The sequence below is a fragment of the Vidua chalybeata genome, chromosome 3 (genome assembly GCF_026979565.1).
Source record: "Vidua chalybeata isolate OUT-0048 chromosome 3, bVidCha1 merged haplotype, whole genome shotgun sequence".
Taxonomy (NCBI): domain Eukaryota; kingdom Metazoa; phylum Chordata; class Aves; order Passeriformes; family Viduidae; genus Vidua; species Vidua chalybeata.
In genome coordinates, this window is record NC_071532.1 from 100,710,550 (window position 1) to 100,724,369 (window position 13,820).

Below are 13,820 nucleotides of genomic sequence, written 5' to 3' on the forward strand. Positions count from 1 at the left end.
GGTGATCCAGGGAGACCTGTTTCAGCTTCGAGCAGCACAGGAGTGGCAAGAACCAAAGAAAGCTGAGGAGGGAATGGTAATACCCTCTGTCTTCGGGAAGAAGATGAGTCCTGTTTTTGGACCCCTCGGCCCCAGGGGAAAATGGGGGAGACTGTAGTCCCAGGATGAGAAACTGAACTGTTGTATCTTTGGGTCCGTGGCAAAGCATCCTTAAAGGAGCCCTATGAGCAGTCTGTCCATGCACAGTGGTGAGAGCACTGTAACATAGAATGGAGAGTGTCACACTGGCAGATATTTTTTTTCCGAGCAGTTGCCATGTGTGACAGGGAAACACAGGGGGGCAGCTGTATTTCCTAAGGGGTCTGTGGTGCAAGAGAGACTTCTCTCTCCCTTGATAGTTTGAGTATAAATTACCTAAAGAGTAGTAATTTAATCAAAAATCCCGGGTAATGTTTCATAGCTAGGTATTTTTAGAAATTAAGAGGAGGAAAGGTGTTTTAAAAGGTCTTCATCCTGAATTTAGTTTATGTGTTTTCTGTATTAGTAGTAGTTTAATAAAGTTTTTTTTTTCCTTTGTTATTAAGCTTAGGCCTGCTCTGCTCTGTTCCTGATAACATCTCACGACATTTATTTAAGAAAAGTACATTTTCATGAAGACGCTAGCATTGCGCCAGTGTCCAACCATAACAAGTGGTCTCCCCCTAACCAGCAACCCTGTGCTGGGCTCCTGCCAGCTACATTTCAGTGAGCCCTTAGTAGACAAAGTTTTTTTGTCTTTAGGAACCAGCTTGTAGGCTTCATGAGCAGAAGTAGATCCTTTTCTAATTTTCACCTTTCTGAAGACCCTCTTGTTTGCACATCACACTAATTTTGTAGGCATAAATAGTCAATCCAGTCTTGCAGGGGAGAAAAATGCCTCTTTCCCCACAAAACATAGGGAGTGGAGCTTACCCAGCTGGAAAATCTGTGTATCATTGATCTTTATCTTTCAGAGCTTTTTTATGCTTTAGAGTCATTAATTACATGTGGTATGAGATCACAATTTATTCTTCCCTGACAGCCGGCTTGGAGAGTTTGGGGGAACCTGATAGCTCCTTTCTGGGGCTTCTACCACCAGTGAAGCTGACAGGGATTAATAACTCTTTGCCCTTGAATAATTTTTATCTGCCAAGATGCACTCTGCAGTTCTCCGAACTTTGCAGTGAACACGTTGCCTTTTCTCTGAGTCAGACACACATTCCTGTTGGGGCTTGCACTGCAGAAACATTGTCTGTGCTAATGTGTTTACTCTTGCTGGAGCATCTGCAGTTGTTGCAGTCATATCATTTTGACCTATCATCCTCATCCATCAGCCAAGTTAAGTTTCCAGATTGCAGGAACTATGCGAAATCTTAGAAGGCTCCATTCTAAAACACACTCCCAAAACAAATGCCAAAGAAAAACGATGAAGGTGAAAAGTTGATTTAAAGTCTCTGGTTAAAGTGCCAGAGTCAAGTAAATTTTCTATGCAAATTTCTTGGTCTTCACCCATAACAGATATCTATTATAGCAGCTACTGCTTTTCTCATTAATGCCATTGTGCATCTAAGACTCAAAATACCCTCAGTTCTCATTAGCTTCAGGAGAAAGCTGTGATTTAAGTGACTTTATGGAGAGATTCATTTGGTAGAATAAAACCTTGGGAGTGGTGTACTTTTTCTAAATCCACTGTTTTTAAAATAAGATTTAAAATTGGAAGGAAATAATTTTGGCATTATGAAGAATGCCTCAGATTATTTAAATGTAGCAAAAATGTGGAGACGTTCTATTAGCAGTTTTATTACTTAAAATTACTAGAAATACAGTAAAATCAAGTTTGTAGGGAATTTGGACTCTGTTCAATTTCAGTGAAAAGAGTAAAAAAATCAAACATATTGATTGAAGTGGGGGTTTGAAAAATACATTTTTTGATTTAAAGTTGTTGATTGACAGTAACCTATGCTATCACTACCAAATGCGTCCATATCTTTTCAAAATGAAAGCTGAGCTACATGTCTTAACAGGAATCTTGACAAATAACATACAGTTAGCTGTTGCTAACATAGAGTAACCATGCCCTTGTCCATCATTAATCCGCTCTGCCACGTTGCATAACTGCGCCTGGGAAAACACAGGCACACCCAGGCAAGAAATGAAAACCCAGTGAGCAAATTAGCTTCTGCTAAGCATGGAACATGAATGAATTTAGAAAGCATGATAATTTGAACTAAGGAAGGCTCTGAAACTCCACCTTTCGTGGGGAGGTGGAGATAGAGGAAAGATATTATGTGAAAAAAAAATTATTTAGAAGCCTGCCTGTGTAGAATTCTTCATCTAGTGGGATAAATAACAGTGGGGAGCACAGAAATGCTGTAGAACAATGTGTGAAAATGTGACTGATCCAGAAGGAACATGACACATTTCAGAGAAGGGGAACTGAGCAGGCACCCTGAACTTCCCAAGGTGGAAGGACTAAACTGGTGTCAGACTTGTACAGATCAGCTGAGGAGTGGCTCTGACTCCTTCCTACCCATTGCCTCAGGCCCTCTGCAGGCAGAAACTGCAGGGTTAGGAACAACCCAGGCATTTCCTACACACTAAAAGCTCAGAAGGAGCTCCTATTGGAGCTGTATTTTCAGTGCTCAGCTCAACTTCTGCCTGTAAGACCGTGGGCAGTAGGCTCAGGGTTAGGGACGTTTTCAAAAAAGGTGTATGTTCTCACTGGGACAACAGAAAATACACAATTTTCATACTTCCCACCAAACATCTTGAAATCATAGGAAGTACAGCTAATATAATACACAATGACCAGCTATAATTCCTCATCTAACTTTGCTTCCAACCTTAAATGAGCTTCCATAAAGCTTGGAAGTTACTTTAATATTCCCTAGTTTGTAGCCTTGTAACTTAAGACAATTGCAGAAACCTATCCAGGAAAAAGGAAATCCCACATAGAAGTGAAACTAAGCTAAAAACATGGGAGGTAACTGCAGACATTAACAGAGTAGGAGCTGACATCTGAACTAGTGGCCTAGACTCCCCTGGCAGTAAAGAGGAATAGGTATGTCTTGGCACCATTCATTATTTCCTGATGGGGGTATATCAAACAGACATCAGAAACTGCATTTCCAGGGTTTTTTCTCCCCACAAGCTACACTAGGAGGCAAGGCTGCTTCCCAAAATGTAGGTGCTTCTCTAAACAACCAACAATCGGTGATAATGAGATCCATCTCCAGTGAATGAGGCTTAACTTGCTGCCCTTGCTGTCATTTTCCTTTTTATGTAGTCCTTGTGCATTGCTTAGATGTTATTCAGTTTGTTGGATGGCCTGTTAAAATATAAAATGCTTCAGAACCCCATGCAAGTCCAGAAAAACAGTGAAACAGAGGAGCCATTACACTCATTTTATCCATCTTGCATCACTTCAGGGAGAGATTACATTTTCATGACTACTTGGTGTTCCAAGAGCAAGGCATGACTATTACACTCAATTTTGAGCTGTGCAGCCTTCCTGTTTGATTTATACAAGTATGAAAAAGTGAAAAATTATGACCTTTAAAATGCATTAATAGGTGCATTACTACTGAAAGAAAATGAAAAAAAAATTCTTCACTTCTCGTTGTATCTAAGAGAGTAATACAAAACTCAAATATTTAATATTTTTCAAAGCTTTGTGGCTGTAAAAAAGAAATGTTGATCTCAGCCATGTGGGTTGTTCATTCCTTTGGGTTTCTGTCCTGAAATTCATCCAGGAAGAAGCATTATCTTTTCCCAATTAAACTCTTCAAAACTAACTCGGCTTCAGTCAATCTTCACAACCAAGTAAAAACCATGACAGAAAGGTTTAAAAAGGAAAGCTGACATATACTGTCTGGCACTGAAACTAAAAATTTTGTAGTATTCTTAAAAGTTCTTGCAAATTACTTTATATTTTTTTCATTTATATCTTGAGCTGAACTTTTGACAGACATATTAACATTTTCTTTGTTCATATTTGAGTGCTGAATTATCATTAGTTACCATGAACATTCTGCCTGCATAAAAGAACTAACAAACCACTACTGTCACCTTTCGCATACATATGTTCTGCTTGCACATTAGGTATCAAAGACTGAGAAGAGGAAAAATTTACTGTAAGTAAATTAATAGAGGTGGGTCCAGAATCCTCTTAGAATGTAGAATGGATGACAAGTTGATAAAAAATATTCTTTTCCCCATGGACTTTTCATAATCTTCAGCCTCTTTTATCACAAGTCTGAAGAAAAGAAAAAAAAATAATAACCTTTTCACTTAATGGCCAAAATAATGCATTAAACTTTCTCTAAAACAGAAACTGGTTTTCAAGCAGCTGGGGAGGGTTGGTGTAGGGGGTAAAATCATGTTACAAATCTCTTCTGCTAACATGAGCAAAATGTTTTGAATAACATTTCTCTTGATCTACCAGAAAACACTTTTTGTTTATAAAAATAGCCAATATCCATATTATTCAAATACAAGATACATATTAGTCAAATAATAATTGCAGGCTCTTATACAAATACTAGTTACATGTTGCAGATCTAATCATGCCATGAGAAGTTCAGTACTTTTTACTCCACAAAACCAAATGCACTTTTGGACTCATTCACGGTACTGATCATAAAATCCACTCTTTGGAGTATTTTTTAGAAGGAAGGGGGAAAACTTCCAAAGCAACAAACAAACACAAGATAAATTTGCTTTGTTCTGCTTAATTTTCTTCCACATCTTACACTGAAGCTTTTCTCCCTTCTCCCATTATAGATGACTTGCTAAAAATACTAACTCTTGAATTGTATTCAAGCCACCTTATTTAGTACTCTTTTTCCAAGTCCCAATCCCATACCAAGATTTGCTATTTAGAAATTTTATTTGTAATTGCAATAGGTGCAGAAGAGGGCCCTGGGCAGAAAAAAAAATGATTGACCCATTTAACTCCAAATGAAACCTCATAGTTTTACATATTTTAAATGATTAGAACAGAAACTTGCATTAAATATAGTCACTTCTGAGACTGGAAGACAAGAAAATACTAAATATCACCACTGCAATCTGGAAAACAAGGTATTCTCTAGTTAGGTTTTACATGTCTGAGTGTTTTTATGCTTTGCTTTATTTTGTGTTATTACTTAGATTTGAATATCCTTGCATGCCTCACCTTTACTTTCCCTTTATTTACAGGTCCCTTCTGAGGGGATTGTATATTGTCTCCATTGCCAGAATCCCTTGATTTGCTTGAACTGCTGTTATATGAAGCACTTTAATTGATTAGTTCATTTCTCAAAAAAATTTTGTCATGTGGCATGGATGAAAAATGTCATTGAGATGAAAGAAACACCCAAAAAAACCACTCAAAAAGCAGCAAACCCATAGCCAATAATTCCTTTAGAGTAGTTACAATACTCTGCAAAATAATTCAATAAATTCAAGACATTAGCAAAGACACAATTTTTGATCCCAGCTTTGAGCAGTTATTAAGCTCAAAAGGAATCATCAATCAGGGTTAGGAAAACAAGGTCTTTGAAACACTCTTCCTGAGGCATATAGTGCTGTGCACTAATTAAGTTTATACTGTATTATTTGTCAGGTTATCAGTTATTTATGACAATATCAGCATTGATAATCTTCTGAATTATAGGTCACCATTACTTAATTATGTTTGATCAAGTCTAGAATTAATTTCCACATTGTATAGAAAGACTTCACAGTGGATGCACAGATGTCTGAGCTTAAAGTAAATACAGATACTTGGGGAAAGGGGTAGGTATGTTGATTTTGGAAGTTATCCACCTGGGACTGGGAACATATCTAATTCACAGTGAAGACTTCCTTTGTAGCTCTATGTTTTAATGAAGTTATTGGGTTTCTGATTTAGTCTATTTAATTTTTTTACCATATTCCCTCTTGCAGCATAACTGGTCTTGCTGCTAATTTTTTTAATGTTGCTCTTATCCATAAATTCCAGCAAGGCTTAGCCAGTAAGTTCTTCTTCTGGAGTTATTCCAGGCTAAAAATGTGTCCCAAATTGCTGGCAATTTCACTGGGCTTCTAAGAGATGTGCACATAAATACTCACACATGCTTGCAATATACACACAGTCATCCAAAATGACCAACTATGAATTAAATGTATACAGCTTTGAATAACAGTTTTGTTTCTTTCATGCCAAGAGTTTATTCAATTTAGACTTTTTTGAATTTTTCAGTTCCCACAAACTCAGAAACTTAAGTTTATTTTTATTTCCTGTGCCTCTCTGTACAAGCACCAAACACCTCACAGCCAGGTGAGTCAGCATCACAGCTCTGCAGCTCTGGGTGATGTACTAAGACCTGATATGGCATAACACTGCTGGGCTACTGAGTATTGCACCTACAAATGTGATAGAAAATATGAACCTTCTTTGTTTCTCAAACTGAAGCTAAAGACCAAAGAGGAAAGTGATGATACACCAAAAATCTTCACCCTAAGCACTGTAAAGGGTCAGGAAAGAAAATGAATGCAGAAAAAGAGGAAGTATTCTGAACATCAAATGAATATTTATGTCATTTTTGGCTCTATGAACACAAACCAATCCCAGAGATAGACACCAATTCCAGTGCAGCCTGTCATTCCAGTTATACAATCTTTTATTACCACTGCTTCTGCGTAGAGTGCATGGAGCTTACGGTAGCATCTTTGTGCTGTGCTCCAACTGCTCTAGTGTCATTATGATTATTAGTTCTAACGTTCACTAAATATTTTCACTGCCTCAACTGTTTTATGAATCTTGCAGTGAATGTATTTCATTATGACTAGTAAAACAGAGGTATTTAGAGAAGTATTTATGGATTAAATACTATTAAAATTTTAAGAGGATATTTCTAACACAGCTTGTTTATTGTATGAGGAATATCAGCCACAACAACAAAACTGAGCAGAGCAGAATGCACTCCAGCTGCCTCACATTTATAATTCTTATTAAAAATTGTATAATAACTCTGCTAAATCCCTGTCTAAATACACATAAACAAGGCTGAAATGCATGTACCACATGGAAACCAATGGTGCTACAGCCACTTACACCTTTTCAGCATTTGTCTCACATTGTGCTAACACATCTCCTAGTGTTTTTCAGTCCCAACTTGGAACAGCAGGTGTTGTTCCATGAATCATGAATTATACCCAATTACATTTGTTTTCTGTTGTGAAATATTTTTCACACAGAGGAGTACAATGAGAGTAAACCTAATTGAAGCCTTAATACACAATAATCTCATCTCAGGTAGAACAGCTTGAATCAGAAGCAGCTTTACTGAAACCAATAGCACTGATGTCCGTTGCCTTGTAATGGATAAATAAAGCAGAACATGGACATTTTATACTCATTTAGTACTGGTCCATGAAACAAGTTAATAACAAGAAAGGTTTGCCACAGGCTTTCTTTCTTTCTGTTCTGGGTTAACCCTGGTGGTTTGCTAAGCATCACACAGCTGATTGCCACTGCCTCAGCTCTCAGTTGGATGAGGAATAAGGAAAGGAAAGAATAAAAGCAATAGAAATTGGGTAAGCTAAAAAGATAAAAAGAATAAAAATAAGGTTAATAACTGAAGAATATGTGGAAGAGACATAAACTCAAAAAACCCCAACTGTTGCAATCACTCTCCACCTCCCACAGGTTGAACAATGCTCAGCCATTTCCCAATCAAAAGATTGCTAACCTCCCTAAAACCCCCTCTTTTCCCTTTTATTGCTGAGCTTGATGTTATACGGCAAGGAGTATCTCTTTGGATGGTTGAGGTTATCTCCCCTTCTATCCTGTTGTGCATCCCCTAGTCTATTCTCTGCAGTGGGGCACATTGAGAACCAGAGAGAACCCTGATGCTGTGAAAACACTGCTGGAAAATTACTGCATTGTCAGTTTCTTTTTGGTAACAAATCTAAAACAGAGTGCCATATAAGCATCTATGAAACTGACTGTGCTGCTTAAACTATGTTATTTGAAAACAATTAACATTCATTCTCTCTTCCCAGTTTAAACCCTTATTAGCCTGTTTCTAACCAAACTGTGGAAGAATTACCACTTTCAAATCATGTTGGCACTTTTTCTAGAAATAAAAAAGTCAAATATCTCTGGCAATATATTACATGTATACAATAAATGAAATATAGTGGACGCTTTAATTTCTGTATACCTTAGCATTGTTAAAGAAAACACAGCAATTTTTCTGGCTTTAGATGAAAGTACATGTTCATTAAGAGTACAGCTTAAGTTGGTTTTCATGGTATTTTTTTGAACATGGAACACACTTGACAGTTCTGTGCTGTGCTTTGAAGCACCAGTCTTCTTTGGAGGGCAGACCTTAGGGTATGCACTACTCTGAGAAGAGCAGGACTACACTGCTAACATGGGCCCTTCACATTTCTAGCTATGAACACCAAGAGCAGAGAGACCTGAACAGAAAGTCGAGAACCAGAAAAATGGATCCAGAACCGTAGAGGGGCTGTTATTTTTTGTGTACCCAGAGTGCTTTGAGGATGTGTCAATTCTGTTTCCAGATCCAAACTGGGTTGTGTGGAAGGGGGATGTTCACTGGGCCTCCACCATACCTCCCAGTACCTTCAGCTGAATCATGGAGGAGCAGCTGAATTGCCTTTGTCTCTGCATCTGGGAGCAGCATCACAGGAGCAATACCACATCTCTGTCTGGGAAAGGCTGGTGGGAGAAGACCTGCAGCACTGTTGTAAATGAGAGATTTCAAATTGCTTAAATTTCAGAAAATATTAACTCATGCAATTATTGTTGTTTCTAATAGAAGAAAAGCAGTCTGCTAAAAAGGTGCTACATTACCTCACACTGAAATGTATTCTCCTTTGCTAACATATTACCTTTTGGGTTGGGCCCAAAATACTCCTTCAGTAATAATTTTCTGTTTAAGTGGATCACTCTTCTTGCATCCTGGCTGGAATGGAAGTTCGATGACCATCAGCTGATTTTTAACTTTGATCAACATTGTAGAAGGCCTATGAGTTCTCTTTTTGTTGTAGTTACGTAGATATACTATGGCCAGACTTTCACCATACATGCTGCTTCTTTTTCCTTGGCCAGTTTGTGCAGTTGTGATATCCTTTACAGAATAAATAAAACAATAAAAAGAATATGATGCACCTTTTAAAAACAAAGTGGAAGAGTATTTGCAATCAGCCTTCCCTTTACCCAATAGCCAAAAAAAAAAAAAAAACAGTTCCAAACAGTTCCAAAATTATCAGTCTTTCCATTAGACATTCATACTCCCTTACTCTCCTTCCCCTGTTGCTTCCCCTTTCTGTTGCTGACATCGTAACTGTACCAGTCATGTTTTAAAACACATTCTATAATTGGTCCCATTAACATAATCAGTGATTTAATTGATTCTATTGCAGTTGGTCAACATATTGGAATTGTGTTTCATTTAATCTATGTCAAACCCTTACAGAAAGTCCAGTTACCATACGTCACTTTTCTGTTTATTTTCCAGTGCAGTATGTGTTATAACATGCTGCATGCTGAGAATTCTCAGGTTATAAAGTATACAAGCAAAATCATTGCTTAAAAGCTTTTGGTGATTGCTTATGCTTCTCAGTCCTAATGCATCAGTGAAATCTTTGGAAGAAAATTACAGTGCATGGGGATTTTAGAAAAACCACATTGTTTATTTTTTTATTTGCATATTAAATGTAGAAAATAATCTCACACATTATTATTTCTGTTGGAGCCAGAAATCTCTCACACTGTGCAGAAGAAGGGAAGGAAGTGTTACAGGGATTAATAATGCATCTAATGTGAATCTCTTGATAAAATTAAAGATGAAAGAAACAACATAAAAATAGCATGAAAGCTGAGACATCAAAACACAAAAGTATGGGCATTCTGAATTCAGCCTACTATTTCACTTTTATTACAAATCTTTTGTTCCCAGGTGTGTAACAAAGAACAACACAGATTCAGAGCATCTTTGAGCCAAATTATTACATACATTTATGAAAAAAAAATAGTTCAAGAGCTTTAATAAATGCCCAATCACATACCAGTAACTTACTTGTGCAGCAAGGTAGTAACATAATGTACTATTGAGGCTCCCTGACACTTCAAATTACAAATCCCTGTTTTCATAGCTTATAATTTTGCAAAATATTAATGAATTGGGATCAAATTTTCTATGACAGATGCCTGCCTGAGGCTGTTTCTTTGGTGGGCAATACTCAATCAAACAATTTAACCATTTGGGAGAACTGAATTAGGGGAAAATTAACATTAAAAAGTGTTAAATACCTGATTTTATAAAGACAAACCACGCTTTGAAGCCCAGACATCACAATTGCACTCAGGGTGATTTTTTTACCATCTTTTAAAAAATAAAAAGAAATTTAACCAGTTCTAAACATGAATAGGAAACTATAACCCCATTTCTGCATACTCTGGACCAAAGGTTGCTAGAATTTGTTTGACTGAACAGTGTTCTCAGTGCTGTGCATAGAACTACACATTCTGGGCCTTAGAGAGACTGAGTGCATTGCACATCACTCAACCACATAGGAGTCATCCCAAATTAATGAATGAGCACACTTTATCCCTTTTGGTTCCTGCACATCACAACTCTGTACAACATTTGCTGTAGTTTTCACATGGTTTAGAGGGAAAGGCTGGACTAAGATGATGTTAACCAGTACCAAAGAAGGCAAAGAATAAGAATCTCCACTGTGGTCAATGAATATTCTACTGGCAAAAAGAAGCTCAAAGACATCACTGTAAAAAGTATCCACTAAACATAGTAAACCAATATGAAATACCAACTCATTTCTTTATTTCTGAGGTACTGAGTATCATAAAGCTTTCTGACAATAATTCTCTCCCACAGAACAACACAACAGCAGGGTCAGTTCTTGGTGATAACACGACCACTATGGGTAAGGAGAAGCTACATGATTACTAATGTAAGAAATAGTGCAGCATTCAATCTGCTTGATGAACCTAGGGTATCAATTTTCATAAAAGTAATGGAGAAAAATTAATTCAGCAAGCAAATGAATGGATGGGGATGGACGAGGATGATAACCTTGTAATGAATGACAAGCAAAACTGAAATACTTTGGATTTTTTTAAGCCTTACCAGAAAAGCCTTCTCCCAGTCCTCTGCTCCCAAGTGGAAGGATTATTTAGAAGAACTAGATTATTCAATCTGCAGAGCCTGAAAACAGCCCTAAGGCTGTGGAAGACTGGCCATTGTAATTATAAAGCTGTTTTCTAACTATTAAAAAAACACAGCAGTAACAGATCATGCCTTTAAAAAGGGTAAGAAGGACAATCCTGGGAACCATCAGCTGGCCACACCAAGTGCAATCTTTGGTTGGATGGAGGATGCATATCATCCTTTTATGAGCGTGCAAAACACAAGAGGCAACCAGCATAGATTTACAAAGGCAAATCCCACCTGGCCAACATGGTTGCCTTCTACGACAAAATGATGGACTGGAAAGGTAAATGGTAACAGTTCCTGTTAGTTTACTCCACTAAGGCATTTGACAATGCTTTCCCCACATTCTTGTGGCTGAGAAACTGTGGTGGGCTGAACTGGGCTGAAAAGTGGCTGAAATGTGGCTGCAGCACTGTGTTCCAAGGCAATATTCAATGGCTTGAGGTGTAACAGTTGGTAATGAAACAAATACTCTAGGGCTGGAAAGCAGTCCAATATTTCCCTCTGGATGATGAAGCAGAATGTTCCCTCAGAAAATTTGTTGAAAAACTGACACACGATGTGATTCAGCTCTAGGGACTTGAGAAAAGTGAAGACTAGGTCAACAGAAGGTTTGTGAAGCTCAGGAGGGAGAAGGCTTAAATCCTGCACATGGGGTGGAATGACCTCATGAAGCAGAGCTGGTTGAGTGGCACCTGACCAAAAGGACCTGGGGGCTGCAATAATTATCAAGCTGAATATGAGCAGAACTGCACCACCAACATGAGTAAGGCAAAGTGCATATTGGGCTACACTAGTAGAAGTGAGGCCAGTACTTAATGTGTCACTCAACACAGCATTGACAAGGCTGTGCCTGGAGTGGCATGTCCAGTTTTTGGCTCCACAGCTCAAAGGAGTGTCAAGAAACTAGAAAGAGTCTGTCTGAAAGCAAGTAAGCTGTTCAAGAGCCTAAGTATATGGCCTACAATAAATGGAGAAACTAACAAGTGTTAGTCTGGAAAAGAAGAGGCTAAGGTACAGCCCAAAAGCAGCCCACCTCCTGAAGAAGTGCCGTTGGAAATATGACCTGACCAAATATTTTGAATGCTTGACAATTTAATAAGAAGCAGCTATAGCAAGTGGCAGCATGAGAAATTCAAATTGGACATTATGAAAACTTTTTCTCTGTACAGATAACACAGCATTGAAGCAGTCTATAAAGTGGTGAAATCATCATCCTTTCTAAGACAAGGTTAGAAAAAGCCACATCTGACACCAATCCAGGCATTAGCCTCACTTTGAACAGGAGGTGCATTACATGGACCACCACATACCCCCTTCCTTCTACCACTTCTGGGAGTCTGAAACAGGAAAAAAAAAACCAAACCCTTCAGCTAAATCTTAGTCCCTCCAAATAATGTAATTTGGGAAATCTGAATTGTCTAGGAATAAAAACACAGCTGAACAGACATTACTAATAATTTCTATAGTCCACTCTTATTATATTCAAAACTCATTTTTCACTCCATTTCCACAAATAGATTTTACCTGGAGAAAGATTCAATGACTTCTAACTACTTGACATGTGCTATGGCAAGTAAATTTTTCCTCTGTAGTGGACCATCTATTACTTAAATCTTATTTCATTTCCCTCTGCAGAGTTTAACATCTCTTCAGGGTCTTTCAGTTTTTATAGAAGGACGTTTCTGTCAAGAAGAGACTTACTGATACAGAGTTCTGCTAAGATGAAAGAATTTCTGAACATAATCACCAGGGGAATAAGTTGTAGCAATTCAAAAGATTCATAGTTTTCAAAATGTTAAGGTCAGAAACAGGAATGTGGGGAATTACTGGATAATGCAACAGTTTCACAGAAAAAGGTTTAGTTGGGTGACAATCTAAATGTGAATTAACAGTGCCACTCTGATGCAAAACGGTAGAGACCATAATAAAAGTTAGAAATCGCCAGACAGCCTATAAACAATTCTTCTGTTTTACTCTGCTCTGTTCAAGCCTCAGCTGGGTTTCTTTTTCCAATTTTGAACACCACAGTTTGTGAAAGATTTGAAATTGTAGACAGCTCAGTGGAATAGGATGAACAACTGGGATTCTAGAAAACATAACTGGAAAGAAAGAAAAACATGAATGAATTATGATTCTTTAACCTAGGATAAAAACAAAAAACTGAAAAGCCGAAATTTTTCAAATATATAAAAGTTTGCAAGTAGGAGAGAAGGAATAAATTATTTTCATGACCTAAGAGATAGAACAAGAAATTATGTGTTTAGACTGCAACAAATTTCAAAATTAGGATTAGAATATTAGAAAGCAGTAATAAAATGATAAGAATAGTGAAGTGCTGAAATAGATTTTCTGGGAGATTATGGACTCTGGAATTCTAAAGACCTTTGAAAGACTGTGATTGACCAATACTCACAGGGATATTGCTCAGGAATGGTGCAGATTACATAATGAATATACTGAAGTGGACTATATGGAAATCAATTAATTTATTAGCCTGTTCCATAAAATACATTAAGCATTAGATTGCATTGCTCTATCTTTTTTTTTTTTTTAATGAAGAGATAAAATTTT